A 6,474-nucleotide genomic window follows, 5' to 3' on the forward strand; every position below is an offset into this window, starting at 1 on the left:
TAAGCTGCACTGTTGGTAGAACCTCAGGCAAGATAAACCCAGATGTTTCAAAGCCTGACTGCAAAGTGAGGAGAGCAAAGCCGGGCTGGTCATCTTACCACAAGGATAAAGGTTGACAGGGAAAGGCAGGAAAGTGGGACTATCGATCTATGAGAGAGCTGGCATAGGCTTGTGGTCTGGACAGCCTCCTCCTGCAAGATTCACAAAGCCATTTAGCAATCTGACCGACCCTCAAGGTAAAGGCTAAAGAGGTAGAGAGTTGGAGTGGGAATGGGAGAAAAAAACAAACAGCCTGAGGAAAACAGAGCAAAAAACATTGTTGTGTGTGGGAGAGATTGTTTTCTGTTCCTGGGCAATGTTCCATTTATCTTCGAGTGCCTTCACTTGTGACCTCTGTATCTAGTAGCTTTACCCAATACTAAACTGGATGGAACAGTACATAAAGGCTGCAGTGTTGAAATGAGGAAAGTCGTGTAGATTTCTTTAACAGGTCTGATATACAGCCTGCCGGGGAAAACTATCTCATTTGCAGCTACAGCATCGCAACAAAAAAAAATCTTTTAAGCAATCACCACGGGCTGTTAGTGCATTAAGTTTTATCAAGCTGCATATATGGGTGCTGTCAAGCCTCATTGTTACAGACTGACCAGGACTGAAGAGGTCTGTGAAATAGTTCTTTAACCAGGTGTAACCTTGTGCTGAAAGTGAAGCCAGGGGTTGAGAAGCATGTGCAAAAGGCTTATGCACAAACTGCTCCCCTTCCCTCCCCACCCACCCCACAACACTACCGAGAGATGGTTACTTATGAATGTGTTTCTTTTAAAGATCATCAGTCCATCAGTTTTTAAATGTTATATAAAAAAATGAAGCTTGTCATTTCTCACGGTTGTAGAGCCTATCTTACAATTTATGGTCAATGCGGATTTTGAAAAATTCTGAAATTCACTCGTAATTTTGTAATAATAATCCTTGCATTTGATATAGCGCCTCATCACATCGTTGAGACATCTCAAGGCCCTTCAAAGAATATACTGCAAAGTGAATTGACTGTATAATTTGTGGGCGAAATTTCAAAGCGGGGTTTTCCTCCGTCCTTAGTACCTCTTCAGAGTTGAGGCAGAATTCCCCGCCCACCCCCACCCCCCCACACACACACACATATACAGAAAAATCAGCATGATCTTAAATTGTAAGACAATCAACGTAGAATCATGTGGGTAGAAATTCTGTTCAGTGTGGCACTCAACATCTTTAGTGATGGGCCCAATGTAATGGCAACTTCCATTAAAGGCTGGTATTGTCAAAGGCAATGCTCATAACGCTGAGTGGAATTATTACCCTATAAAAAACTAAGACCGTGAGAAAATTAATACCTTATTCCACAATAGTGAAAATTAGTGACCCAGTGGTAATGTCTCCAGGCAGGAGTTCGGTAGCTGGAATGTTGCAGTGATATGGAAGCATGTTTGCAGTAAATCGCAATGAGAAGCACAGTATAAACTAGGCATTGCTTAGGCTTCAGTTGCTCCTGCAGTATTAATCCTGACAGGGAGAGCAGAAGGATATTGTTATAATCAAAGGTTTAAATAATGGAGCTTGTCAGAGAGAGATTTGACACGTGAAAATGCAAAAAAAAACGTATTTTTAAAACACTCCTAGAAAAGTATTTCATTCTGGAATTCAAATCTCTGATAGAAAACCCATTGAAAGTTATATATAGGGTAATAATTCAGACATGTTGCAAAATCAACTGGGATTTCAATGCCATTTAACTACTGCTTTTATTGGCAATTGTGGTGTTTCTTGTGCTGTAAGAAATAACATCTGTGAAGGAAGCAGGAAAAAAATACAAAGACCCTTTTGTAAAGGTTTCTTCAATTTCATTTAGAAAGCAACAATTTCTGAACAATTTCCTCTGCATAGATCACCTCCAGAACTGCAAGAAAGATCACACTATCCATTTGCATTTTATCGCATGTTCATACAGCATCTTGTACAAAACAAAGGGCGCTCCATTCAATTTTTCCTCTTATCAACCATTACGCTCAAAAAATAATTTTACTAGGAATTATTTTAGAAGAGAGAGGAGGGTGATGGAGGGGAGAATGAACATATCTGCTATGCAGCGTCAGAATATCGAAGATTCCAGTTTCGAACATGTTGTGAAAATTCTATCGCAAAGCTTAGACAACTAATTAAACACCTGAAAGCATGTATTAACCTTTAACCTTCTTCACATCACATCCCACAGACCTTCGCTACAAATTAAATTGCTCTGTTTTGTTTCCAATGATAAGAGTTTAACAAACAAAAGTAACATTATGAACCAGATTGTAATTTTAGATTCCCTTTTACCCATTTAGTAGCACATATAAAAATCTGCTTGACATATACTACAGGCTGATTAAAGGAGAGAATAAAGGGCTCAATTTATAAGCTCCCCCCACCTCCCCCTCCCCAAATGATTTCCATTCTGGAGGAGATCACGACTGCAAATTGCTTAACAGTGTAGATACTCTGAGTCTGTCTCTTAGCCCAGTTGTTGGGTTGGGTGTCCAAAGCGAGCATGTTAAATTGTTTCATGGGAGCACATTCCTTGCTACCCGAGCTGTGAGGTGGGACGTGACTGGAAAAACAGAGGGGCTATACGGTTCACTTTGCTCATTTTTTTAAGCCAAGAAGTGTCAAGGTGGAGGCGAAAATAGTAAAGGAATGAAGGAAGGAGGCAAAGTTGCACTCTATAGAAAAGGGAAATCCTAGATTGCATATCTCTTTACCGTTCATATACAATGATGCGATTAAGAGTCATCTGAACAGGCAACTCTGAGATTTACGTTTACATAAAGTATACATTGAGAATTCTGTTGGGTCATACGGAAGCCAGAATGGTAATATGAAAGATTGCAGGAAGCAAGTGAGAATTGAATCCAGTTTTTATTTGATATGTAATTATTGTGGCTTGAAAGTTGAGGGTCCCAAAATATGAATTTGTAGCATATATAGATTTGTACTTTGGAAACTGATGTTGAATGTAAAAGCTTCACTAGTTCTACTTTCATCTTGGTGCAATGTCATGAAGTGGTTTCATAATCCGATTTGAGCATTTTGGGTTTATTCATACATTTCCCCTACTGTGGCCGATTCAGATTATTAGGGCTTCCTGCTGACAGGACTCAATAACTATCAGCAAAAATTGTTCCATAAACAAGCGTAAGATATACTATTATACTTTCCTCTCTTCTGGTGGAGGTTTCTGCATACCTTCTATGACTCAACATTTTTTTTAATAAGTTTTATGTTAAATTGATTTGAGAGGAGGGATATTCTTCTCTGTTGGTGAACATTCATTGATTATCTCTGTGAGGGAGAAGGGCACATGCAACCCCAAGTAGTTTGCTAGTGACGTCTACACCTTTTATTCTTAATTTTAGTGTTTATCTGTTAATGGGGCATTTTTCGCATGAGTGGCATGTAATGGCATGAGTGCCTTATAGTGGTGCCAATATAAGGTCCAAAAATCCATCTAGCATCAATCCCCAAAACCACACTGTCTTAAATTATATGATCATGCAAAATTGTTGCCAATCCTTAATTCAGATTTAGCTTGAATTAAAATTCCACTGAGAGCTCTTGAGAGCTCATTTCTTTTTTAAGAATTGTGGAAAATCAGCTTCCAAATTAAGACCGAATTGAAGAATTTTCTGCAATTCTCTGCGATTTTAAAGTTTGGGATCAAAATAGTGTCAGCAGGCTAAGACTTGGTGGAATATGGGGACTGTAATCTATTATCAAAGGGCATGAGGCATGGGTTTAGAGTAGATAGTTCCAGTGTGGGAATTGCCACCATCACAGTCACAAAGGGCCAAATAGTCTCCTTTAGTGGCTGTAAACATTCTAGGATTATTTCTGTGATCTGTATTTCGCACCTGTACAGTGGGAACAATGCACTCTTGTTCCCTAGTAATTACGGTTCACTGAGTGCGGTAAGACTAGAGTTAAAATTCCTTCGACTCATATTTGTGAGCCTAGAAAGGAAGCCCAGACACAGACTCAAATCTCACTCCTAATGCCATCTTTGATATTACCAGGGAGACGTCTCTCTTTCTTGAAGTTTGTTCTGGAGTTGCAGCCTCGAATCACTTAATATTGCTTAGATATGTTGAGGAAATGGGAAACAACTCAATTTGGAGGGCTAGTAGGGGGAAGGTGGGGAGGAAAGAGAGGAGAAAACGAGTGGAGAATAGATCAATTTGATCATGAACCGTAACACAAAAAACAAAATCCCTGAGAAGACTTCTTGAGACAGGCCATGTATAAGCCGCTGCTTATCTTACAAGTTTCGCCTTTATTCAGGCTGGTTGCAATAATGTTTTCAGTGTAAAATATTTTGTAAAAACAAACAAAAAAAAGCTGTAAAAATGCCTATTAATCATTTCAATATCATTGCATTGCCCGCATTATCATTTTGCCATTCCACTACTCGCTGTTGACTTGAAGTAGGTGCAAAAGATCCTTTTGTACAGAGATATATTTTTAATGAAGAATTTGTAAAATTATTAAATTATGCTGTACCTTTTTCATTATTGTAGGTAAAAAGGTGTTAAAATAAATCTGTGTTTTTTTACTATGTAAAAGAAGTAATTTTTCCCTATACTGTAAAAAAAACGAAATCTTGGTTAAAGAGTAGCATCTATAGTCCATTTTAAATTTTAATCTTATTGCACATGAAAGTTAACATTACAGTGGCCTGTTACAATGACCAGTATTCCCTTTTTACCATTAAAATCTGTGATAGAAGATTGTATTATAGCCTGTGCAATGCTGCCCACCTTTGAAGCTAATTTAAAACTCTAATTAAATATTTCATCACGATTTGCTGTGTAACGTGTGAAATATATATTTTGGTAGAGCTTCATTCAGCATCCTGAGTGGTTGGTGGGAAACAACATCATGGTTTCTATCAGTGTCAGGGGTTTTGGTGTGATTCGATTAATCAAAATGTGCAACAGGCCTTATCCACTGATTTATTCAATACTCTCTCTCTTGCTCTTTCTTTCTATCACTCTCTCTGTCTCTCGCTCTCTCTGGAATGTAAATATTTTGTTTAGGGATTGCTATTCCGGAATGAATAGACGATTGATCCCCAATCCGATATCAACAACTGACAGAGATGAACAGTTCCTCATGGAATATCCGGGTGAAGAGACAGCAATTGGGATTCATGGAGCTCAACACAGTTGAATGTTCTCTGCATTATTATTTTACTCTAAGTCTAAGCCTCTCCATGTTGCCCAGAGCTTGGCATTCCTGCCTATGTTCTTGTATGAATTTAAGATCATGTAGAACAGAATTTAAGATCATGCAGAGTCAGGCCCCGCCACTGTTAAGTGCTCTAATACACTACCCTGTATGGAGGGCGCTATATAAGTGCAATTTGTTGTTGTTTCTGTTGTAGAGAGTTCTTCAAGTCAATGATAATTAATCATGAAGTCAGTTCTTCTTTAACCACTGGAGGAAACTGAAGCCTGACCTTCCAGTGTACTGTGGCAAAAAAGTTTTATGTCTGTTTCAATGCTTGGAAACTTCTGGATGGCTCCCAGATTCACACCGTTCGACCGATCCGATCTCATTCTTCCAGAATACTCACTTTATCATCCTCCCATCACAGCATTAAATTGATTTTTAAATGAATCTAAAGTCCAGGCCTCAACAGCTTTTCTGGTTACATGTTCCAGTCGATTACCTCCGAGTAAAGGAAAACTTCCTGGTACATGTCCAATATCCAAATATATGTCCAAGGCAATAAGCTGATTTTGGTTTAAAATTCTCCTTAGCTTATAGCAATGATCTTGAGAGGGGCAAGTCCACAGCGACAGAGCCAAGACAGAGCCCATAGCAACAGGGTCAAGGGGAATGCTCAAAACAATAGAGTCAACGAGGGGCCAACAGGAAGGGAATCAAGGGCACGAGCCTGCAGCAACAGATAGCCTGAAGGATAAAAACAATATTGTTTCCATACAATGTTTGCAAAACTGCACATGTTCAGTGAACCCAAAAGTCAGAGATGTGTTCTGCAAAGCAAGCTCCAAATAATGTTCATCTCTTTAATGCTGTCTGTAGAAAAAACTATTGTAACTTTTTTTTGCCAAAGGTAGCAAAATGAATAATTATAATAAAAATATTATGTACAGATATTTGGAAGGGTTATCCAGGTGTCTGATCATGTTCATAATAATACTCCTTGCATTTGATATAGCACCTTATCATGCTGTTGAGATATCTCACAGCGCTTCATAATGGATGTAAAGTGGATTGTTTGTGTATTTTGTGGGTGAAATGCAGCTGCCAGTTGCGCTCAGCAATGTTCCACAAACAGCCATGGAGTCAGTGACCAATTTTATTTGGGGATTGTTGGCTGGGACACTGGGATAAACTCCCTTCTTTTTTCAACCAGACTGAGAATTCCACATATAT

The sequence above is a fragment of the Callorhinchus milii genome, unplaced genomic scaffold, assembly GCF_018977255.1.
Source record: "Callorhinchus milii isolate IMCB2004 unplaced genomic scaffold, IMCB_Cmil_1.0 Scaffold3, whole genome shotgun sequence".
NCBI lineage: Eukaryota > Metazoa > Chordata > Chondrichthyes > Chimaeriformes > Callorhinchidae > Callorhinchus > Callorhinchus milii.